The sequence below is a fragment of the Lipotes vexillifer genome, unplaced genomic scaffold, assembly GCF_000442215.2.
Source record: "Lipotes vexillifer unplaced genomic scaffold, Lipotes_vexillifer_v1.1 scaffold495, whole genome shotgun sequence".
In the NCBI taxonomy this organism is placed as follows: domain Eukaryota; kingdom Metazoa; phylum Chordata; class Mammalia; order Artiodactyla; family Lipotidae; genus Lipotes; species Lipotes vexillifer.
This window is the reverse complement of record NW_006770132.1, coordinates 697,089-723,694: the sequence shown is the minus strand read 5'-3', so window position 1 is coordinate 723,694 and position 26,606 is coordinate 697,089.

Here is a 26,606-nt window from a genome sequence, read left to right as displayed (position 1 = left end):
TCAGTAGTTTTGTAGATTTCAGAGAAGGAGTCTTGAAATCTTTTATTAGAGTCATTACTAAGTATTTGATGTTTTGCTGCTAGCATGAAAGGTATCATTATTAAAAATTTATTTCCTTTTTGTTTGTTACTGGTACATAGAAATACAATCAATGTTACAAAATAGCCTTGTATCAAACAACTCTGATGCTTATTGGTTTTAATATTTTGTAGATTTTTGAAAATTACATAAATAATTGTCAACTGTAAATAAAACTGGAGTTTCTACCTCCATTCCCTGTACTTTGAATTCCTTTTCCTTGCCTCATTACACTGGCAAGTAGCTTCAGTAATGGTGACAGAAGGTCTCCTTTGCTGACTCTCCAGTCTCTGGGGGAGGACTTTAAGATTTCACCATTAAGTATATTTGCTACAGTTCTTTTTCAGAAACTATTTATCGGATGATGGAATTTACTGTGTAACCATAGATTACTGAAAGGAATTTTCCGTTGTTGTCATTACTAGGTTATTGGTTTTTAAGGATTTCTTTTGTAAGTGTGTTCATTTAATATTATTTCTCCTCTAAATAGAGATTTAACATTATCACACATGTTTTGATAGGGCATATTTTTATTATTACTTAGTTCAGAATATTCTCTAATTTGTAGGGTGATTTCTTTGACACCTGGCTTATTTGGAAGTGTATCTTATTTCCCAAAGAGCTGTAAATGTGCATTTTGTTACTGATTTCTAGCTTGATTCCACTGTTATCAGAGAACACACTCTGAATAAAATCAATCCTCTGAAATTTGCTAAGCTTGCTTTAAGGCCCAGTAAATGATTACTTTTGATAAATATGCATTTTGTTATCACTGGGTGTAGTGTTCTGTATGTGTCAATTAACTCAAATTTGTACATCTTAATGTTTTGATTGGCCATATCCTTGCTGTTTTTTTGTTTACTTGCTTTATCAGTTATTCGATAAAGTGTATTAATAATCTCCTACTACAATTGTGTATTTCTCTATTTCTCATTTTAGTTCTTACAAATTTGTTTTATGTATTTCAAAGCAATATTATTATATACATAAAAATAGAGAAGTTTAATATGATCTTGGTAGATTAACCCTTTTATTATTGTGTAAGCTTCTCCTTTTTCTCTAGCAATACTTTTTTCTTAGAGTCTAATTTATTAATATATTTAAGCCAACTTTCTTTTGGTTAGTTCCTGGCATATTGTTTTTCATCCATTAGATTGGAATTTTTTGTGCTCTCACATTTAAGAAGCATGTCTTGTAAGCAGCATGTGTTTCTTTCTCCTTTAATCCAATTTTATTATTTTTGTATTTTAATTGGAGTATTTGAACCGTTTAATGCACTATAATTATCATTACAATTTGGTGTACAGCTACTATATTATTTATTTTTAGTTTTGTTTCTCCTGCTTTATATTCCTTTTTCTTCTCCTTGTTTCGTAATTTTATGTTAAACGCTAGACATCATTATGATAAATTTTAGAGCTTCTGCCTGGTCTATCTTTCTCCAGTGTAGGCTTCTCCCCTACTAAGCAGAGCAGCAGGAGATAAAATTATTTCAATCAGAGAGGGAGCTTATTTAATTCTGGGTTGCAAGTATCATAAGAGGCTGTTTACTGTATGTTTCACCCACCCCTGGTGATTAGCCCTCCAGGTCTTAAGGGTGTTTATAAGCTTTTCCCTTTACCTTTTGTTTACTTGTTTGCATGTTTGTTTTTGTTTTCTACCTAGTTGCTTATCATGCTACATTTGCACTGCAAAAGCCTCTGGAGAAAAAACAGCAAAATGTTGGAGTTACTACACTGAACCTACTTCCTCAACAGGATTATGGCCCCCCAGGTCCTCTGTTATTTGACTGCTTGAAACACCTATATTTTCCTCTCTACTCCCATGAGTTCCAAAACGTTTGCTAGCTTCTTTGTGTAACAGTGGCCTTCTGCCTAAATTGCCACCCAAAATTTGCATGTTCCTTGAAAACTGGAGCTGTTACAGAATATGGGCTTACTTCTCTACAATTCCCTTCCATCTGTGATTTTAGCCGTCTGAGTATTCTTTTGTTGGCAGTTCTCTAATGCCTTCAATTATATATACATAGCAAAATTTCGTCCTGATTTTCTATTTTTTTCCAGTAGGAACATTGGTCAGCTACAATGTGCTCTATCATAAAAGGAAACATAATTCTTGATGAGTTATTATCTTTTTTATGTTTTAATTTAATAAAATTATCTTCCATTATTTCTATAATATGTCTTTTTATTTTTTTTCCTAAATTATCACCTATTGAAACGTTTACAAGATTTTTGATAATTTTTGTTCTCTCCATTTCTTTGTTAGAGTTTAGCCTTCCTTCCTTCCTTCCTTTCTCTCTTTCTTTCTTCCTTTCTATTGAAGTATAATTGACATACAACGTTATATTAGTTTCAGGCGTGAAACATAGTGATTTGACATTTACATATATTTTCATAAAGGAACAGGTATTTTAGGCTTTGTGGGCCATATAGTACCTGTTACAGCTATTAAGTTCTGCTGTTGTAGCATAATAGAAGACACAGATATTATATAAATGAATGAGTTTGGCTGTGTTCCAATGGCATTTTATTGTGTGTGTGTGTGTGTGTGTGTGTGTGTGAAGTATTTTATCTTATTTTTTAATTTTTATTTTATATTGGGGCACAGTTGACTATGTTGTGTTAGTTTCAGATGTACGACAGTGTGATTCAATTATACATATATTAATACATGCACCTATTCTTTTTTAAATTCTTTTCCCATTTAAGTTATTACAGAATATTGAGTAGAGTTCCTTGTGCTATACAGTAGGTCCTTGTTGGTTATCTATTTTAAATATAGTAGTGTATACATGTCTATCTCAAACTCCCAATCTATCCCTCCGCGCCCGCCCCCCTTCCCTGGTAACCATAAGTTTGTTCTCTAAGTCTGTGAGTCTGTTTCTGTTTTGTAAATAAGTTCATTTGTATTTTTTTTTTTTTTTTTAGATTCCATATATAAGCAATATCATACGACATTTACCTTTCTCTGTATGACTTACTTCACTTAATATGATAATCTCCAGGTCTATCCATGTTGCTATAAAGGGCATTATTTCATTCTTTTTGATAGCTGAACAATAGTCTATTGTATATATATGTAACATTTTATTTGCAAAAAGAGGTGACTAGGGCCTGTAGTTCTTAGTTGAATAATCCCTGGGCTAGGTTTCCTAGTGTAACAAACATTCCTAAAATCTCAGTGGTCCAAAGCATCAAAGATTTATTTCATTCATTTTTTTTCATGTTACATGTTAATTTTAGATTCATCAGAGGGAGTCTGCTCATTGTACTTACTAAGGGACCCAAGCTAAGTGAACCTGTTACCATTTAAAGAGAAAAGAATATGCTGGTAATTAAATGTTTGCTTTAGAAGAGCTGTTCATTACATCCATTCATTACTCACTGGCCAGAACTTATGATCCAACCTATGCATAAAGCAGCCAGGAAATGCAACCCTATGTGCACCAACATAGCAGTCAAACAACAGACATTATGTGCCTACGCTCAGTGACATTAACGCCTACTTTTGTGGGTTTTAACCTATCTTTCATAGCTTTCATTTATTTTTCATTCTGATAGTAATTTCCTTAGGTCTATTTTCTTATTTACCTATTCTTGACTCAGATATGTTGACATTTAAAATTTTAAATGTCCATTAAATGTTAATTTAATGACTGCCTTTGATTTCTAAAAGTTCTATATGGTTCTTTTTTAAATCCACCATTTAAAAGTGTTGTTCTCTACCTTACTTGGTGTTTTCTAAAGCTTCACTTATTTGTTTAATCTCTTTAATCGTTGGGTGTCTACTTTGTGCTATTTGATCTAAATCAATGTCCTGTTTCCCCACCTCAAGGTACCACAGCATCAACACATGTTTCTTCCTCAGCTATTAATGCTCTTCTTGTTTCTGTCACTCTGGGTATTTCCTCACTAGTATATTCCACCATGTTGCAGACTTAAAAGTCCTTATTTCATCTTTCGAGGTAAATGCCAAAATTAGCATCATATGAATGAGAAAACTCATATAGGTAGCTCATAAAGAAAAAAAATTTAAGCTCAACCAAATAATTACATGTTTCCCCTAAAGTCCATGATCACCAGGTATAATAGGTCCAATACTATATTTTTAACATAAAACCCAAAGAAAGAAAACACACACCTCTTCTTTAACAGACATTCTGTATAATTACTTCATATAAATCCTCACAACGTCACAAATTAGGAATTTTAAAATCAGGAAATTAAATGAGAAATGTAAGACTAACTTGCCCTAACTCATTCAGCTGCTAATTGGTGAAGCTGGGGTTTGAACTATGGAGCTCACTCAAGGTTTATATGCTTTTGACCACTGCATCCGCATTTCCTTGCTTCATGCTGTAAAACGAAATCTAATTTTATTTGTTTACTATTGGCAAATAAAAATACAAAAAAAAATCAAAAATAATTAAATAAATTAATAGAAAAACTTCCCTGGAATTAGCTCACCAAGTCCTCTCCCTTTCCACCTGAACACATGGTCAGACAACCATTTTAAATGTCTGCAAATTATTGGGTCTCAGAACAACATAAACTCTGAAGTATGTGACATAAAATCTACTGAAAATAATTTATGAAATAACTGATGTAAATTTTAAAGCTATACTAAATATTAAATATCAACAATATAAATTGAGGCCAGGTCTGCAAGGCAAGGTTGTTAGATTTCAGGACTAGAAATTATGCAGATGTGAGTGACTGTCCTTCAATTCTGTGATCATTCAAAGCAATTATTTAAATATGAAATTAAGTGGCTGCTCTAACCCAAGAATACACATAGTCAACAGGAGCCAGGCAGCCTTCTATTCATCAGAGTAAGCAACGGGAAACATGTGTTAGGGACTTACTCTTTCCCATCACCCTTCCCAAATTTAGCATTTAATTTCCAAAGAAACAACAATGGCAGATCTTTGTGTTTCCAGCTGATTAAGTTAGTATTCCCTGGCTAGATTTGAGCCCTGACAAGAAGTATTGCTCACCTCTTCAAGAAGTCCCTGAAAGAATTTAAAGCCCAAATGAGAAGATGCACATTTCTGAGTCATAAGCAGAGGGCATGCAAAGACTGAATTAACGCTTAACTCCCTTCAACCACCCCCATAATCTTTATTAACATCTCCTAAGATACATTAATAATGATAGCAAATTTATTCATAAATATATATAAGGCTTATGGTCTTGTGTCTTTGTTTGTGGGGAAAAAACGAAATACTTTAAACTATATAAAATAGAATTGGAATAAATTCTACCATGAAGAAAAATAAAATCTTAAATGTTACATCCTTAAAACACAGTCAAGTCTTCAGATCGTGTGACTAGAGTTTGAATTTTTATTAAATTCAGTATTTTAATTTTCTGGTGATCAGGCAAGACCCAGTGCTAAGTACATCACTTGTGCATCTGAAGTTTCAAGACAGATTTTCCAGAGACCCCCTTCTAACCAAATAGTGGCCCCTTAGCAATGTTAATAATAAAAATTTGGGTCACAACTAGTGACCCAGGAGGACCCCAAGAAGCTACCGTTGAAAGAAATTTGAACTCAGAGTTGGGAGACGTGAGGTGTATTCCCACTTTACCTCCAAATATCTGTTTGACTTTGGGCAATTAAGTTAATCTTTCAGAAATTCTAATTCTGATGCTGTAAAATGAGAGTTATAATACCTATCTACTGTTGAGTAGATCAAATCAGATAATGCACATGAAAGCACTTTAATGTGAAAGGGCTATATGTTGGGGAAGGATTATTATTCTTTGTCTCCGAGCTGCCCTTCAGCTGAATTCACTAGTTAAAAACCTTGGTTAAGTCCAAAAGCAACTTGTTAAAGACTTTTTACAGACTCCCTAGACTGCCAAATAGAAGAGTAAATCAAGCTAGAAAATACAATTAAGTAAAGATACACAGACATACACACACACATCGTTCTCCCATTCGGCCATTCAAGTTAAACAATTTTAATAAGCTATAGATGTTTTCACTATGTTTTCCCCTACACCATGAATAGAAATAAAATTTTAACCTGTTTTTCTCACATCTTGGCATACTGTGAACTCTTTCCATAGTACCCAGTGTTTTACTTATAACATAATTTTATCAACTGCTTATTAGATCATTTTATGAGAACTATAATACCTTTCTATGTGTTTATTAATATCTTTTTTTACTTTTACATTATAAATAGTGATGTGACACATTTCATGATACATATAGAAATTTCATGACATCATATATCCCTGTTTGCCCAGGATAGGATCAGTTAACACTTGTTGTCCTACTGTACTTATAGTTTACCCTTTCACTCACACAAGTATCCAAGTTTGGTCAATAAATTATACTGTCACTCTATCTTGGTGATCCATAATGACTGCCCTTAGAACAACTCCTGAAGGAAGAATTGCTATATGAAAGATAATGATTAATTAAACCTGTTTTCTAAGTAATGTGAAACATATATTCATCTCTGAAAGTGAAGGCATTAAACATATTCTGGCTCTATATGTAGGTACTGCATATTTTTGGAAGATTTCAAATACTGCATTTCTGTCCCTCCCTATTCTATTCCTACCATGAATTCCATATGTTCTCAACATCACTAAAAGCCTCAGCAGAAAGAAGTCCAGTCTAATGATATCTTGGGATGTATCTCTCCATCATCAAGAAAGATTTTGAGTTAGTCCCTTGAGTCTCAGCCTAGTACATTTCCAATGTGGCACCATGTTTTCTCCGCACATGCTGATCCTTCAATCTGAAACATACTTGCCCTCACTCTATTTTGAGAAGCCATTTTTTGTGGGGTTTTTGTTTGTTTTTATTACTGAAGTATAGCTGATTTACAATGTTGTGTTAGTTTCTGGTGTACAGCAAAGTAATTCAGTTATATATACACTATATTTTATATATATATATATATATATATATATATATACACACACACATTCTTTTTCAGATTTTCATTATAGTTTACTACAAGATATTGAATATAGTTCCCTGTGCTATATAGTAGGATCTGGTTGTTTACCTATTTTATATATAGTAGTTTGTATCTGTTAATCCCCAAATCCTAGTTTATCCCCCCGCTTCCCCTTTGGTAGCCATAAGTTTGTTTCCTATGACTGTGAGTCTGCTTCTGTTTTGTAAATAAGTTCATCTGTATCATTCTTTAGATTTCACACATAAGTGATATTATATGATATTTGTCTTTCTCTCTCTGAATTACTTCACTTAGTATGATAATCTCTAGGTTCATCCATGTTGCTGCAAATGGCGTTATTTCATTTTTCTTGTGGCTGAGTAATATTCTATTGTAAAAATATATCACATCTTCTTTATCCATTCATCTGTCAGTGGACATTTAGGTGGTTTCCATGTCTTGGCTATTGTAGTGCTGCTGTGAACATTGGTGTGCATGTATCTTTTTGAATGACTTTTCTCCAGATATATGCCCAGGAGTGGGATTGCTGGACCATATGGTAACTATTTTTAGTTTTTAAGGAACCTCCATACTGTTCTCCCTATTGGCTGTACCAATGTACATTCGTACCAACAGTGTAGGTGCCTTTTTCAAGAAGCTACTATTGACAAAATTTTTCTCCTCCTCTGCCATGCTGAACTTGAAGGTTGCACATTCCAGAATTGTAGCTTGGGGACGGAAGAAGGCTGTTTAATCTGTATCAGACCTAGATTAAATGAGAAGTAATCCTCTATTCTGTTAGGTCACAGAGATTTTAAGGTTGGTATGCTTCAACAGCAAGACTTAATTATCCGGAATAAAATGAATATCAGTTCCAAAAATGTAGTATATTACAAAAGCTTGATGTATGCGGCATTGGATAAGGGCATGAACAGTAAGCTACAAAGAACGTGGTACTGGAGGCTGAAAAGATGATCCATGTTTAGCAATGAAAACAGTGAGAACAGATGTAATATGCTTGTAATATGCTAGGGAAAAAATTTTAAATAACTATTATTAGTGATATATTAGCTACTACTCTGGATTTAGGAAGGTCTTACAAGAAAGAGATGAGCTGAATAAATTAGCCTGTGTACAAGCAGAAGTGAATCGGAATGAAACAAAAAGAGTCTGGAAATTTGGGGCCTTGCAGGGCTGGAAAACTGTTTCTGAAGCCCAAACTGTAAGAGGAGAAATCGGACAAGGCTTTGAATGACAAATGTCCAGAATAACCTCGCAGAAGGATAAAGTGATTCGGGGCAAAGACCAGATTGAGTCTGAGAGCTTTAAGGTAGTTTTAATTAAGCTGAGAGAGAATTGTGAGGGCAAAAACAAGGAGTAATATAATGGCGCTAATGTATAATATCTCTGAAGCTATCAGGGCACAATTACTAGCACGTGGAGCTGAGTGAAAGTCAATGAATCAGAATCCAGCTAAGTCTTCAAGGGAATGAAAATAAGAAGCCACAAGACTGCAAAACGTCCTTGTCTGAAATTTTAATCAATTCTAGGATGTCTGATGACACCCTCAGAGAGCAGAGGCAGGGAATAGAGAGGAAGTGGACAAATGAGCCCTTCCAGAGAGCATGTGCGTGGTCTGATCTAGAACTCTACTCCATCTGGGGTTAAAAAGTCTCACAGTTTTACAAGCAGAATCACTATGATCAGTATCTGCTGCCACCTCACCTTCCCTTTTCCAAGTGGGAATGTTCACTACAGTCATCCTATTCTGGCTACACCATGGTGTTCTGAGTGAGTGAGTGAGTGAGTGAGTGAGTGAGTGTGTGTGTGTGTGTGTGTGTGTGTGTGTGTGTGTTTAGTGGGGAGGGGCTTAAGGAGGAATGTAGAATTTACTTCCCAATTCTCTGGACCCAGAGATGATACTGTTGTCTTAAGAAACAGAATATGGTACATTGCCTAGTTTGAGTTCGACATTTGTGCTGTTTATCAGTCTATTGCCTCACAGCTCCAGTTCACCCTTTTTGACGGTCCTGTGAAAATGGAGCTGCGCTCTTAACTATTTTCCCTTCAGCAGCCTGCACCGATGCAGCACAGGGCAATGGAGAGAGATTCCAGGAGGAGAAGGGGTCTGCTCCCTGCTCCTGCTGTGCTCTTGAGGCATGCTCCCACAGTGCCTGCGCTTCACCATCGTGAGGTTCCTGCAGTGCATGGTGGCCCGCAGCTCCTGGAGGCCAGCAGGTTGCTTGGCATCCCCTCTGTGAGCACATTGCAGTGGAGTGCCTCCAGTGAGGCATCTCTTTGAGAACAGCCTTGCTAGAGGACAGTTTTCCAGAAAATTCCAGAGGGTAGATTTCCAATAAGGTCTCCCAGCATGGCACCACAGTGACTTCTCTGCCATCAGAGAGCAATGCAATGAATCTCCAACCGTGTTGGATCTCAGCCCTGGCCACTGGGGGTGGGGAGTGGACACCATATAAGGCTCCTCCTTGGCTGTGATATCTCAGCCCCAAGTCCTGACTTCTTATATCTTCTGTTCTTGACTTCTAACTAGCGAATCTCTTGTTAATCTAATCCCCTCTTAACAGTGAATAGTTCTTTATATTAAAGTTTCCCTGTTATGATTACCATGTGGTTTCTTTCCCTTGATTGGACCAGACAATACAATGCATTGACTGCGTTGAACTCTGGGTTGTTGTCTCCCTTGGGAGGGGTAAATATAGTCCACACCTGGGAGAAGGGAACATCCAGTTACTTAGTGACCAGATGGACTTACTGTGGTGAAGAGTTTGTGCTCCTCAAATATATCTTGGAACCCTATATGTTTCCCAATCTTCTTTGCAGGTAGGTTATTTAGCACCTTGTTTTTCACTCCATATCATAGCACTTGTGACACCAAAGAATGGAGATTATCAACTGACTTTCTCTTATATGTACAATCCCTGAAGGTAGGGACTAAAGCTTACTGGTCATTATTGTACTCCAGGTGCCCAGCATAGAAACTACACTTAATAAACATCTGTTGTTATGTTATGATCTACTCCTCGCTCAAATAGGTTAGGTTTCTCGGATACTTACTGTGTATCAGGCACTATTCTAAATGCTTTGATAAATCATCTCAGCTAAAACAACAACCCTATGAGGTCTATATTACTATTATCCCCAGTGCACATATCAACAAGTTAAGGAACTCTGAAAGCTTAAGTAAGTTTCTCTAAAGAAAAACGCATTTCTGAACAAGAAAGACCAAATCCAAAGCCCTCCATTAAAATGCTGCACCTACTCTCTCCCCATGGCCATCAGGGTTCAGCCTGAATGACCAGTGCATTTGGTTGGCTTTATTCCTTGTTCTGGGCTTCGGTTTGCTCCCCACTTAGGTAGAGATAGGTGCTTCCTAAAAGCACTGAGGCCACACATCTGCAGGGAGACACTAAATAAGGCTTGAGGGGAGAAATAAGTTTATAGAAAGGCTATGTAGAAATGCAAACAGGAGAATTGTGTGTCAGAAGTGGCAAGAAGCAAGAGCAAGATGGAAAGAGAGACGTATAAGGGATGGCACAAGGAGTGGGGTTTACAACCCGGCTCTTCATAGCAGAACAATGCTGGAGTTCCTCTTTTGCATGAAAATGACTCATGCCATAAGGTCCTGAGGGAAGACAGATTTTCTGTTTTGTTTTGTTTTCGTGCAGTTCCCTAGAAAAATGAAAGCTCAGTCTTCCTCCTTGGGTCTGTTCATCTCTACCAGGGACAGAGTCTGCTTTTATATGGCCCGACCTAAGCAGTCACAGTATCCCTAAAAGGCTTTGTGGTGCTTCAACTCTGATCTCCACCCATCCGGAGAACTCCAGCAGCTGCTTGAAGACTTCACAACTCCTTGCCCAAATCCCCACATGGTGATAATCACTTGGGTCAATCTCAATTTTGTTATGCACCTTAGACTAGGTATTTGCAATTGCTGAGTCTCCCTCCAGAGATATGGAACGGTCCCTTCCCTTTCCACCATATTAATAGTTAGGAAAGGTTTGGCTCTCTGTAATATAAAATCTGATTACACAGGCTTTCAAAAACAAGGCTTCGGGCTTCCCTGGTGGCGCAGTGGTTGAGAGTCCGCCTGCCGATGCAGGGGACACAGGTTCATGCCCCGGTCCGGGAGGATCCCACATGCCGTGGAGCGGCTGGGCCTGTGAGCCATGGCCGCTGAGCCTGCGTGTCTGGAGCCTGTGCTCCGCAACGGGAGAGGCCACAACAGTGAGAGGCCCACGTACTGCAAAAAAAAACAAAACAACAAAAAAACAAGGCTTCGCTTTTCTTCCACAACAATAGCAGAATTAGGCAATTACAATCATTTCAGTGACTCAGCCATTGTAGGTCTAGTGTCTCTGCCATTCTTATAGCCTTCCTCTTCTGATCACAGGAAGGCTGCTGCAGCTCCAGCCATCATATCTGAGTACAAGACAGGAAGTCTATGGAAGGAGGAAGAGGTATTGGCAGCCACATCCATTTTTGTTAATCAGGAAAGCAAGCATTTTATAGACCACCTCTTTCCACCCCCTTCCCAGCAGGCTTCCACTTCAATTTTATTGACCAGATCTGGGTTGCAAGTCTTCCCATAGATGCTGGGAAATTGGGAATCAGGTTTATCGGGATTGTCTTTGAATACACTTGCCCTTAGTTGGCACCCCCCCCAAAAGTTGAGTTTCTCGGAGCAAGGAATGCTGGGAGACTAAATACTTCCTGGACAATGGACTGAATTGGCCACACCTCCTGATTAATTTAATTCATCAGACCCTACTCTGCCTCTTTTTGCTCTGCAGCCTCCCATCTTGCAATCTGTCCTTGAGGTCCCTGGATGCTTTGGTTTTGTGTCCAGGGACCCGGCTGTAGAAGGAATGACCCCCCCCCACCCCCCATGGAGCTGTGTGACAGGTAGTAGATGGCATGCGATATTTCACAGGTGGAAAGAAAAATGTTAATAGTCTGCTAACATCCCTCCTATACTTATGGGAAACTGCTGGCACAAAGCCTAGCATTCGGTATGACGCCGAGTCTGGATTCCTTGGACGTCCAGATCAGAGAACTTGCCAGAATGCACCAGATCACAGCCAGTTTGCCACGAGAATAAAGGTGTCTAGAATTTCCGCCCCCTAATACAAGGCTTGGCACACAGTGAGGACTTTGCTTCTTTTTTTCTTTTTTTCTTTTTCGTCATTTTTTAAAACAAGTTGCTCTGTTTACAGTTTGGAAAGTCCTGCGTTGTCCTTTCAGAAGCACTTGTTGACAGAGCGGGGCTACAGCGAGGGTGGCTGAGATGCTCTGGATTAATCAGTGTGGCAGGAGCCCGAGGCAGGAGCACCTGCTCAGCGGAGCGGTGGAGATTCAGACGCATCCATCACCGCTTCCGCCTGCTCAGCAGGCTTCCCACCACCTTCCGCCAGCCGGTGGTCAGGGCTCTTCAAACGCCTAAAAGGACAGGACATGATGCTGCTTTAGTCAAGTCTCTTTCTGAGCTTCCCATCGCTGCAGTTGGGACTCTTTTGTTTATATTTGTAACCTAAGTGGATGTGACACGGGAGTCACCAAGGGGGAATAAATCTGGAACACTGAAATGCCTTTTAACAGTCACCATTTCCGATCATACCTCCCTTTTAAAACCCACATAAAATCATCGTCGTAAGTTCCTCTGCTTTCCCGTCTCCGTGTGGCTCCTCTGCAATCCCACAGCACGACAGGAACAAGATTTCATTTTCAGTCAGACCTGACGCCGGGCTAAACACAAACAGGCGCTCTTCGTGTTTCCATAAACTCTCTCTTTACTGAGCTGTCCATGGAGCACTGGCAACTCAGAAACGTGGTCCTCTTAGAGAGCACTGTGCTGCCGCGACGGGGTGGTGTGGTCACAGTGATTTTAGAGAAGAGAGAGTAACAGAAGGAGGCAGTCCACCCCAGCTGACTCCTGGAAGAGTTCACTGTCTCTGCTACCAGGCTTATGGTAGCAGCCGAGAAGTTTCTGCCATCAGCTAGCTTGCCTCCAGGCCGAGAATGTGACTTGCTCTCTCTGCCTTCTCCTGCGCCATGCCTTTCTCTGAGCAGATCTGCTGTCTTACAGCACAGCCGATGGATTCAAGCGTACACGTAAATTTAATGTCGCATGTCCAACCGCATTCTCCCCCGAGGTAACTCACAGCACCCGCGTTATTGTCTAAGCCAAGTAACTTCTAAAACACTGCAAGACCCTCTAATTCCTCTCTGGTGTCACACAAGACGTGAGGAGGGGCCTCAATGGACAAAAGGATAGGATGGAGGGGACTGGAAAGTGGGAAAGGAGAGGAGTCCGGGAGAAAGCCAGCTGAGTTCATTTTCACACCCATAATAAAGAAATCTTTTTCAGCCTGGAGGATTACAAAACAGGGCAAGACCAATGTGACCCAGGTTGCAGTGCAAATGTATTCTATGCCTTTTATATTTTAACTTAAACCCTATGTTTGTCCAGTTTATTATAACACAAGCTTGGGAAATGTGGTTGGTTGTATGCAAGGGAAGAACTGTCCAGAGTACATTTTATTCTTCCAGCCACAATTTTCTCAAACACAGTGTTTTAAAAGTATTTATTAATTTGGTAGGGTTTACTTTGGTTGTCTGTGAAAGCAGAAACGTTATTATTTCCTTCATTTTGTATCTAGTACCCAGCAAACAGCAATAACAACCACTAACACTATCAGACATTTATTGTGGGTTACCTGTGAGACATGCAGTGCTTTAAGTACTGGATTAACTGGTTCCAGGGGCTGTAATCTTACCCACTACACTATATTGACCCCGTACCTTATAGATATAACATAGTAGGCACTCAACAAATATTTTAGCTATGCATGACTTAAGGGAGCAAATTCCAAGAGCTTTTGGGGGTAGTTTGCTTCTGTTTACCTTCTTTTTACCTATGTATAGCTTAACCCGGAGGAACATGTAATAGAAGAAGAGAAAACCCATTAAAAGCACAGAACACACTAGCTGCTTCATCCTTCGCCCTGCCCCCACCACCACTTTGGTCAATTAGAGGAGTCACACACTCTGGTCTATTGTCCTAAACGGATGACACCCAAAACTTGCTTATTCTTGGCCAACGACGAGGTATTCGAGTTTTTTTTTTTTTCTTTTCTTTCCTGTTTTAACAGCTTTCTGGACACTTAGAGAAAGGTAATCAACAATAAATCATGTGATGTCTCCACTTTGCCACTGGAAGCATTTGGTTAATAGCACTCCCAGCCTGCAGACACATTCTGCAGGTTTATCAGAACATGAGTCTCCTCGGAGAGGTGAATTCACTTCTCCCTCTCATTAGCTCACAGCAGCTTTTGGTTGCATTTCATATTTCTGAACCTTAAGTACACATTTGAAAAGATAATGGATGAAAAACACTCTATTAAAAAGATAGAGCAGGAAAACAGTGCTGTCTGATGACTGTATTATTTTGTTTCTGTGACTGAGATTCATCATAGAATCTACAGACAAAGGACATTGGAAATGATCTTGCCCAACTTGCTGGATTTTTAGATAAAGAAATTTAAGTCAGGCCATAGAATTTGCTTTGACAGTTAAAACTGAGGTCTCCTGATATTCAAACCAGAGTTCTTTCCAATGTATCAGTTCCTAGGGTAAGGGAGCCTGTGCTATATGAATTGCATAAAGCAAGCGGGATTACAGTGAAACAGTATTAAGGAAAGAACTCAGGAATAGGAGGAATAGAGCTGCTCTTTAAAGGAACCAGATATACAGATGCAGTGAAAAAAAACACAGCTGCCTGGCAAGAACATCATGATTGAGGAAAGGCGACCCTTAAGGTCATGCTCAGAGACCAATTTGAAGACCAGTTATGAGCTAGTCTGTGGAAAGTCTCAAATACCAGAATTAAAGGTAATGCTGTATTGTTGATAATTCTATTATTATTCATTCAATTGCATTCACAAATTATGCCTCAATATTTAGAAGACTGATTCAAACTTGGTCTTAAAAAAAATCACCATGGAGACCACAGATGACTAACAATTTCGTTTCCACCAGGAATCTCTCTTAGTCAAGCCCAGAGCACCTAAATACTGGCTAAAAAAAAATCTCCCTGTCAGAAAGAAGATCAGTCTGGATTCATGTAACTAGACTTAATGGAAGGAAATTTCTCCAAAAGGTTAATTTCTGTCTTCAGCAAAACCTTCATGATGGGCCATTATATGGTGAACAGTGGAACAGAAGAATGGGGAGTGTGCAGGGTTGATGTCATTGCAAAGCAATTTGGGGAGAAAACACAACACTCAGGTCCAGTCCCCGAAAAGCAGTCCTACCCTTGCCACATGGGGTGGACTATATGTGACCTAATTGATTGTTTTTCTCTAAAGACTTGTGATTTGGTTTATTCTCAGGAATTCTCTTTCCTAACAATTCTCAGGCCTCCACTCTCAAGCAAATCTACACAGCAAGAAGGAAAGGGACGCTTTTCCATAAACCCTTTTCACGTGGGCCCTATACACTGTCCAATCAGCTCCCTGTTCACACAGCCATCCATTTCAGAACCTGGAAGATCTGGACTGTTGTTGACATTAATCAAATGATATGGTAATGGCCAAATATCTCCTACCCACTTTTAAATGTGTCAACAGAGCCTAAAGTTAACTGTTGTTCTGTTCTTGCTGTAACACCATGTTTAGAAAATTGCTTGGTCGTTTATAGGCATGTTAGGGAAATTCACATGATACATTAGCAGTAGTGGATATAAAAGGGCTCTTAAGGGGAGTGTGTTGGAAGGAGCTTTGAACTAGGTCTTGGGACACCTGGGTGTGAGTCCTATTTCTTGCTAGCTCAGTGGCCTCAGGACTCATCTTCTTTAACTTCACTTTCTGCATCAGTAAAGTATACAAGCTAGATAAGACTCATTTTAAATTCCTTCCAGCTTTATAATTCTATGATTCCACAATTACATTTATCTTGCCCTTTAGAATGCCAAACACAACCACAAATAGGCATTTAATAAACATTCCTAGATAGTATCAGATATGATTCTTTTTACTTGTATGTCTTTCCCCAAACCATTCCATATTTTAAAGTACTCAGCTAAAGATTCTGCAAATTGCACATTTCATTTCCTTTATATATTTAGGCAACTATGATGCCTTCAGGGTTATGGTTATAAATGATGGTATTGGCTTGTCTTAAGAAGCAAATAACTCCAGGAAAATGTGTCCCAGTAGAATTCAAAGTGTTTCCCCCCAAAGTCCTCCCCCTCAACCACACACACACATAACGTAAAGTTTTAAAACGTGTAAAACATTAAAAAAAATTCATGTTAGCATGGAGAGGATACAACAAAACAACAACATCAAAAAACACTGCGAGTCATTTTGTTGGTGTATTTTTTTCCATTAAAGAATTTTACACTTTTATATGCGGATGCCTATGAAAATAATTGTTGAGTTATCATGGGTAATTCCGTTGCTGGCATTTTATTTCCTAGATTCCAAAATCCTGAAGTGCAAAGCTAACACCAGTTTGTTGTCATAGCAGGTGAATGTGCTTCTTTTCACTGAGATGCCAAAAATTGTACTGTAATAATTGCTAATTTTTTGAAGAGATTTATCTACAAGAGAAACTATGTATTAAACAAAGGGGTCAGACTGAACTGATTACCTCTAAGTAAACATTCCGAAACCCTCCCTTGCTTTTTGGCAATTATAAAGTAAAAAAATCTCTTACAACAGTGCCCCAATACAGTGGGTCTCCTCTTCACTGCTAAATAGCTAACCTGACTCTCTTACATTCCTAGGCTGACCTCTTCTACTTATATAATAGTGTTAAGTATGTTGCCATATGCATCATTTCATCTGTTCAGCGTCGTCCTAAGTGAAAGGCAAGACAGGGTTTTTATTTTCACTCTAGAGGGTTTTCCAGAGATTAAATTACTTGCCTAAAGTCACACTCTCAGCAATTAAACTGGAACAAGAAACGACATCTCCTAATTCATATCCCAGAGTGTTTGCAGGGTATTCTGTGGGATGGAAAGGAGTGAAACATTGATTATTGTCATTTATTTGCAATTTTTTTATTAGATTTTGAGGCAAGACAAATACAAGGTTGATGGTATAGTTCCTTGCAAGCATGATAGAGAAGTGGAAAGGGTACAGCATAATACATTATTCAGATTCAAGACAGCCAAATCACACATACCTTTGCCTATCTGTTTACCAAAGTATTACCTAGCTAAAGGTTGTTTATAAAATTGGGGAAAGGCATGTAGGTGATCTCAAGGCAGAGGCATCTCCTGGTTTACAGAGTCCAGAGATAATGCTCTGTGTATCCATGAATATGATATATAGGGCTTCAGTTGAACACCAGAGATGAATGTTGATGACCATAAAGATGGCTATTACTGGGAGTTTGCACGTTTTATTTAAAGCTGGAATACTGGCTCTCTGGAAACCTGGATTCCTTCAAAGATCACCAGGCTGGTTGGTAATACCAAGTAGTTCTTGGAGTTTAGAAGCTCTTGAGTATTGAGCTAGTTATCTGAAAGGAACCTCTGGACTCTGCTCTCATACAATTTTGTGACTTTTTAGACTGGGAATCTCTTCATTCCTGAGCATTGATGTTTCGCACATGCTTCTCCCTGAGACGGGGGACATGCATGCAAAGGTGGTGAAAATTCATGGATGGAGTCAGACGTCTGAGTTGGTATTTGAGGATGTGATCAGTTGCCAGGATTATGACACTCAACCATCTCATTCTCTGTATTGTCCAGAAGCCTATGAAAAGGTAGTATAAAACTCCTTCCTTGACCAAGATGTTGATATTCTTTTTGTCCAGAGCCACCCAGAAGAGTGTCTCAACATTTTGTCTTTCCCACTCAAAAAATGCTAGACCATGTTTCCCTACTGTTACTATTTATATCAGATATTTTCTTATTAAAAAAATGGTTCAAGACCTGATGTACGAAGACTGAGTAGTGGTAAATGAAAACGAAATAATAAAGAATATAAGTGAATGGTGAAATGGGGAGGAGGAAATGGTAGATATTGGAAAAAAATTGTAAGTAACTCATAAATTAACCGAGGTTAAATTAACATCAAGCAACTTCTAATATAAAAATAAACGTGTGGGCTTCCCTGGTGGCGCAGTGGTTGAGAGTCCGCCTGCCGATGCAGGGGACACGGGTTCGTGCCCCGGTCTGGGAGGATCCCACATGCCGCGGAGCGGCTAGGCCCGTGAGCCATGGCCGCTGGGCCTGCGCGTCTGGAGCCTGTGCTCCGCAACGGGAGAGGCCACAACAGTGAGAGGCCCGCATACCGCAAAGAGGAAAAAAAATAAAAAATAAAAAAAAAATAAACGTGTAAAATATAAGTGAAAACTTTACTAAGTTCATTTATTCCAATGAAATATTTTATTGTCAGAAACTCTGTGATTAGAAGAGGTTGGGATAGAAGAGATAAAGAGATAAATTGTCAAAAGAAGCCCGTAATTCACACATACAAGCACACATCATGGTACACGAAAACAAAAGAAAAAGATTGAGAGATGGAGCACACTGGTCGTTAAGACTCATACCTTCTTCCACATTTGTAAAGACTCCAGAACACACTAACATGCCCTGGAAAAAGCAAAGGCAATGGATCAAGCCAGCCTGGATTCATATACCTGCTCCCCTCTGTGTTCACTGAATAATCTCAGGCAAGCGACTTCATATCTCTGAGTCTCAAGAAAAACCAGATTTACTGTCAGGATTGACACGGACTACAACCGGGCCAGGAAAATCTTTCTACAAGAGAGATAGCTCTTGGACCAGGTCCTCTCTCATCCTCCTGCATGTGCTGTGTGCTTTCTCTGCCTTTGGTTCTCTCTATGTCTCTCTTTCTTCTGCATCGCAGATTCTGCCAACACTGGGTTCAACATCCTTACACTTTCAATTTGCATACCATCCTTCCTGACCTCAATTTTGCCTTGTGACTTTTCAAAACAGCAGTTCCTTGAGGTAATTAAGTCATTACCTCAATACTCTTAGTTTAAATGGCCCGTACAGGGATCTGATTGGCCTAGGTCATTTTTTTTAAGATTTATTTTTATTTTTTTCTTTCGTGAGCTATAATTACATAGAATAAGGTACATAAAATTATATATACATATATGTACAGGAATCTGCTTCTTCTGAAGTAGGTGCTCACCTTTGGTCTAATGATGTCAAGGTCGAGTAATACACAATTAGGTTTGGCTTTCCATCAGTGGCTTTAAAGGAGCAATTGCCCTAGAGTCCTATCATAGGCAGACAGATAACAATGATTTAATTTTCTAGTACACTGAGACTTTGAAATATTTTTTTCAATGACCGCTACCGATCATGATTATCAATCCTGGATTCTATTATTGACTGTTCATCTATTTATTATAGCCTTCTGCCTAGATCTTAGTCTAAAATAACTTTTCCTATTGTTTGTAAATTAAGCTTCTTTGAGGCACAAGGAACACAGATTCTTAGCTTATCTCAAACCGTTTGCTATAAAGAGACACAACCAGGCTTCCTAGAGATAGAAGTTTTGTTCAGGCCTTGGCAATAGTTCAAGAAGTGATGATGCAAAGAAATTTTAGCAGTTGCCCCGTGGCATACTATCCTTCAGACTATTGCTTTGGTGTCTTGGCAATTCTTTACCTCAACTTCTATTGTTAGCACTGCTTTTGTATGATGATCCTGCTTGTGTCTCAAACTCTTCAACAAAGAAAAATCTGATTGACTTGGAAAATGACCATCCAGCAGAGGGTACTCTTGTTGGTGTTGGATAGAGCTTTCACACCAGGTCACACTTCATGAGTCTAAGGAAGGCCTATGAACAGGCTCCTTTTGGGTCAGGAGTCAAATCCATTGTATTCAGGGTCATGATGTTACTGGGCACAAATATAGCAATCTACACATATGGAGACTCCTGGAAAGAGGTTGTGTACATGGCAGGTGTACTAAGCTATTCAGAAAAGGTCATTATAACCATCAAACATCTTGCCTGGCTTAAAGTTTCAAAGTCTGGACAAGTTTCTAGGTTCAGAATTAGTGGTATTCATTTTGTTCAGAAAATGATTTATATACTGAGGATAAAGTAAGAGGAAATAAAGTCGTGGAGATGGAAGTTGGCAGGCCAGACCGTGATGAACTCATTCACACTAACTTCCGTAGGAGAAAGAGGAGGATAGAGGAAGACTCACATACCTAGAGAAAGTGAAAGGGGACAAACTAACAGAAGAGAAGCATGAGGGGAAAGTGAGGGTAGAGGGAACGTAGAGGAAAAGAGAAACAGAAGGAAAAGAGGAGAGAAGCAGCAGATATTAGTGTTTTCCTTCCCTTGTACGGTTACAGTTCTTCTATTCTTCCCTGTCTTCTGACTCTTCTCTCAAGAAAAGCAGAAAAGATCCCATAAATGACAGCAAGCCATCAGCACCTATCTGGTGGACAGCAACTTAGCCTTCGTAAGAACAAGGCATGAGATAGCATCAATGTACGTACGTATAACATAGCAAAGTCCTCTACATGCTCTGGGATAAGTGAGAGAATACTGGCACTGGCGTAGAGAAAATATTTAGGTTTGGTGTTAGGAAAAGTTTCGTAACTATTAGCATTATAATACATTTTCTTGAAGGGACCTGATGTTCCTATGATTACCTGGTGCGTTCTATGATCACACACCATGTCTGTTTAGGACAGTGGTTCTCAAAATGTGTTCCCGGGACCAGCAGTATCAGTATCACCTGGGAACTTGTTAGAAATGCAAATTATTTTACCCCATGGTATATCAACTGAATCAGAATCTCCAGAATTAGAGCTCAGCACTCTGTATTTCAACCAGCCACCCAGGTGACTTTTATGTGGCTGGAGTGTGACATCTACAAAGAGGGAAATGTTATGATTTTCTCATTATGCACATGGTGAATATCTGATGTCAAGAGGTGAAGTCAAGTATCCAGGGAACCTCTGAACAATCAGGCTCTGGTCTCTTCCCTTCCATAGTTCTCTCTACTTGCCATGCTTCTTCCCACTTCTGAACACTAATAGGTTTCAGAGATATTATGCCTCTCTCTCCTAAATAGGGAACAAACCAGGAACCTGAAAATATAACCAGCCTGCTGAGCACCCTTTCCATTCATTAGATTTTCTGGGAACATGAAAACAGATGAGTGTTGACACAGGGCTTTTTAACAGAGGAGCTCTTCAAAGCTAATATCACAATGAACAGGTCTCTACTTTAAAGTAATATGCTAGCCATAAACCTAACCAATAAGCTCTGGGCACCCTTGCAATAAAACTGAGGCTTGAAGCATCCTGCTAAGATTATACCCCTTTCTAACTTAAATGGGATTAAAAGTTTTCCATGTCCTTGCCAATGAAGGCCATTCATTGTGCCACTGGGAAAGCAATGCCCTTCCAGACAGACCTGTGTGCAGCACTTACCAGCTAATCTATCGTGGTGCAAACATCTTTGTATGTGTGTGCATGCATGTATGTGTGTGCATAGGTGTGTGTGCATGTACCTGTGAATAGACATTCTGTCTAGGCATTAGATTTAATCTGGGAATTCTATACCCCTGCTACAAACATACAAATTGCATGCAAATCACCTACAATAACTGAAATATACTTATGGAAAATCTCTTTTGTATGTGTAAATGTTATGAGTATTTTACTGTGAGGCATCATCTGGAGTGATAGCTCCAGGTAGGTATAATGATGTCATGGTCTTATTGGGGAAAGCAGAGGGTTTTTCTTCAACTGACATGATTTCAAATTTTGGTTCTGCCACTTATTAGCTACATGACACAGGGTAGGTTTTTGAACTTCTCTAAGCCTCAGTGATCTAGTCTGTACAATGAGAGAAGTGATATTTAACCTTAAGTTTTACAGTGAGCATTTCACGAGATAATATCGATAAATAAACTGAAATGAGAGGGTGCTAAATGATGAATGATATGATAAAAAGATGTGGCCTGGCTCTCAAGAATCAAATAATGTACTTGCGGAGAAATGACAGACACATGTGAAGCATCACACCGTGATAAAAGAGATAAATGGCCAGTCAGTAGAGCGTGAAAGGATATGGCTAATTGCATAATAAATGCTTTAAGGGTCAGAGATGGAGGAACAGAGAGAGCAGGAGTTATAGGAGAAGATATTTAGATCAGGGGCAATTTGAACTAGGCCTTGAAGGGAGGGAGGAAGAGCAAGACAAGGTGAGCAGGTGATAACACGCAGGATAAATTTAGGAGATGGTGGCTAGCCCACTTTGGCTGAAAAGCTGGCTCTGGGGCCACGTGTATTTGAAGATAAGCCTAGAAAGGCAGGCCGGGGTGGGCTAAGAGGGCTTTGAATGTCAAGCTAATGCATCGTATGGACAACCGAAGGAGACTGGCGTTTCAATTCATTTTAATCTGTCCTAAACCCACATAATTCAACAGATCTAAGTTAGCCCTTCTACCTATTTATCATGTTTTCAAAGTTACCTTGTATAAGAGGGAAACAAGGGGCAAGAGATAAGATATGGGCATATTACTTTGTTCATCACCCCTCAGGCCTGAAGCCTGTGGCTCCTTCCTGCTGCAGTGCTCTGGGTAGGAATACTTTTGTGTTTTCTTTCTTTTTACTTTTCACTTACGTTGGTTAAATTTCCCCAGTCAGAGATTGGAAAGTCTCCTTTTCATCCAGGCCTTCTATCACGGCTCTGATAATAAACTCATTAACATTTCTCGTAATTCCCTAAACCAGTCCCCCATCTCAACTGTTTATTCCAAACTTCAGCTTTTGCATTTATAATTCTTCTCGTTGGTAATGGCTCCCTAGAAATCTTTACTCATTACCTCTTTTCCACTCTAGATTGTTTCATTATGAATCTTTTTATTTAGTTTTGTATAATGAATAAAAAATAGTTTTAGATTCCCTTTTTGATCATAGCTGATATTCTGTGTCACTTCGTGGTATAATTTATATCATTTACATTTATAACTACAATCATTAAATGTTGTCAGTCTTCTTTCGGTTTTTTTTATTTTAATTTCTTGGTTTTGTTTTCTTGTAATGTCTTTTGTTATACGAACTATACTCTTTCACTGTGATTTTACTGGTGGATTTCCAATGTTAATACTACTACTTATGATATTAAGGCATTCAAAAATAAAATACTATTCTTAAAATCAACTTTATTTCATAATTATTAACCTCTGTCTTTACTAATTTCTAATTATAAACTAATTATTGTGTCTTTAAGGATTTATCTCATCTCCTATCTAAGCCAAAATAATGTAACCCAATCAGTGGAAGACTGAAAACGTCTAAAATTACCTCAGTTCCCCCTTGCGACTGAGCATAGATGCTTTCAAAGAAGCCCATATTGAGTAAGCATGGGTTTGTTAAATTACTTTTCCATATAGACCTGAGCACTTGCACAGCACAACCTTCAATTCGGGTGGAAAAAAGAGCCCCAGGGACATGAGAGTGTAAGTCTATTTCATAAAGATTTCACTGTACCTCAAACCCCTTAGCAGACATTGCTAGATCCACTGCTCTTGAAGGATGCATGGGGAGGGAGCAGTCTCAGAAGATAGTTGCTCTTTGTAACTGGCTAAGATGTTGACTACAAGATGGAGAGCACGGAAGAGCATGTTACATGTAAACCTTCGCTGAAGACCAGGTCATGGGCAGTCTAAACCATGCTGTGCTACCTTCCACCTGTATCCTATCCCATCCCACTAAACAACTCCAGGTCCCGTGTTCGTACCACAACTTGGATGGAAGAAGGAAAAAACTAGGTCTAAGAGAACACATTTTTAGATCGAGCTATGGAGTTGTGGTTAAGAAAGCTGCCACAAACCTGGAGCCATATACTGCTCAGGTTCAAATCTCAGCTCAACCACTGCAATGCTGTATATAGTGTACTAGCCATGTATACTACATCAACACTCCATGCCTTAGTTTCCTCAAATGTAAAATGAGGACAATGAAGGTACCTACCTCATAAGGTTATTGTGAAAATCCAGTAAGTTAATGTGGGTAGATGCTTAGACTGTCCCTGGCACAGGGAAAGTGTCATATAATATTTGTTATTACTATTTTTTGTAGTAAACAGCCTTATAAAAATGAAGCCCAATGAATCTGCCCTTATATAATTCTCTCCCACTTTAATCATGGGTGCAACCTGTGAATATGATGAGATTTCACTTCTGTGATTATTCTATGTCATAAGACAAAAGGGAGATGATCAGGGTGGGTCTATTTTAATCACAGAAGTTTTTTAAAAGCACAGAGCTCCCTCCAGCTGGTTGCAGAAGAGAACATCAGAGAGTCAATGCATGAATGGGGTTCAACACACTGTTACTGGTTTTGAGGTGCCACACGCCAAGGCATGAAGGCAGCTGAGCCTAGAATAACCCCAGCTGACAGTCAGCAAGCAAATGGGGGTCTCAGTCGTACAACCACAGGAAATGAGTTCGACCAACCACTCGACCACGTTTGGAAGCAGATTCTTTTCCTGAGCCTCCAGAGAAGACCCCAGGCTGGCTGACCCTTGGGTCTTCAGCTTTGAGGCACCTTGAGTAGAGAACCCAGTACAGTTCTCCTGTACATCTGACCTAGGGAATTGTGAGGTAACAAAGGGATGTTGATTTACACTTCTAAATTTGTGGTCCTTTATTTTGCAGCAACATAAAACTAAGGTGCAGTTATTGACATCACCCATGAGGTTGCCCTTTACTCCTGAAGCCCATAGCAGAGTGGGTGAGGCAGCCCCTATCTGCTTTACCTTTGTCCCACTCTGATCCCACTGGGACTTCTGGCAGTGAGGGCGCTTCCTAAGCTGGAGACCTCCCTGTTATACCATTCTGGCAAAAGATATTGTGACATCAATTATAAAACACCGTGAGAGAAGTCACCTCGATTACTTCTATTTATAAACTTCTTTCTCTTACCACAAAAACTCTACTCTCTGCAATGGTCACCAAATTAGTGTCCTTGAAGTCTCCATCTTGTGCTTGATCCATTAGCTCTGATTAAATTTTTTCTTTGGCTAAAGTTTACTACAGACAAAAGGCAGACAGAGGACATTGAGGGTGTTGTGTGTGTGTGTGTGTGTGTGTGTGTGTGTGTGTGTGTGTGTGTGTGTGTGTGTGGCAACAGGGGTTGGGCAGCCAGTAACTGACCATCGTGGGATTCGAGTGCTGACTTTCTTTTAACTTTCAGGGTCATGATTTTCTTTGCCTAAGTGTCTCCGGTCCTATCACCATAGAGTCACTTCAGATGAGAAAAAAACCAACCAGCCAACCAACAAAAACAGAAACATTCAGAAGAAGAGCAGGTAGTCTCAAGTAAACTTTCTTTGTGGAATATCATTGGCTTACACCAAAAGACATGGAAATCCATTTCCAACAGAGGTGGGCAAGGTAAGAAGGCAAGGGAGGTTTCTCCTGTTGCTCTTTGCTGAGTCTCTTTGCTGAGGTGGCTGACTCCCTCAGGGCATTGGTAAGTAGAAGTTCAGTGAAGGGCTGGGTTGGTGCAGAGATAGTTTAAGGTTTGGAGATCAGAGATTCTGGCCTAATAAAGTAAATTGAGTATCACTTGAAATGAGGTAATGGTTATATGGTGCTCAGAGATCTTGGAATGTAAGCTCACAATGAACCCCAACACCCTTATTCCAGGGGGCGGGGGGCTTGCAAAATAGAGCTCTTACAAAAATATAGCCACTGGGAACACCTTACATTGTTCAGAACCCTCATAAATGTGATAGAGACCTGAATAATCATTTCCTGACCCCAGCAGACACCTGAAGGAAAACGCCGCTAAACCCAAACCCAACATAATTTTGTTTGGATGGGACCATATTCATCTTTGATGTTCACTTAACCTCTGTTTGAAATTCATGTTCTTTGCCTTTAAAAACACTGCTCTCAACATTAGAATGTGCTTCATGTATTCCACATACACATCACCACCCACCACCATCAACCCATTGGGAGATTCCTTCAGAAGGTCACACCGCATTTTCATCTAGAAATATGGAAGGGAGGCGGAGCAAAATTAAGGTTAATAGGTACATGGGGAAAGAATGTCTTCATGAGGTTTGAAAATAAGGTGCTGAAAATGACAGATACACTCCTAATTGAATTTGAGGAAGAAAGCACGAAGACAAGCTTGCCTCAAGATGATAAAAGAAGGACACCACACTGCCAAAGAGCATCACTTCCTTTATGGTGATTTTATACCACGGGGAACATGGGAGGGAAGGGAACACTCAGCTCACACCCTAACTTGACCTCTGTCCTAGGTACTTACTTTGTACACACTCGCTAGGACTTTGTGTCTTCATCTACAAAATAGGGATAACGATAGTTACTTACCTAACAGGGATGTCGTGTTACACTCAGCCTAAGAAATGGTGCATGGTAAGGGACCATGATAACTTGGTTTTTCTTATGATCACTATTATCATCACCATTTTCAAAGACAAATAAAATGGCTGAAACTTCCAAGCTGGAGTGTGGGAACTATAATTTGCCCTAGAAGCAAATTTTGCAGATTTCCTGCTTCCACTGAATTCTCCTGGACAACCTC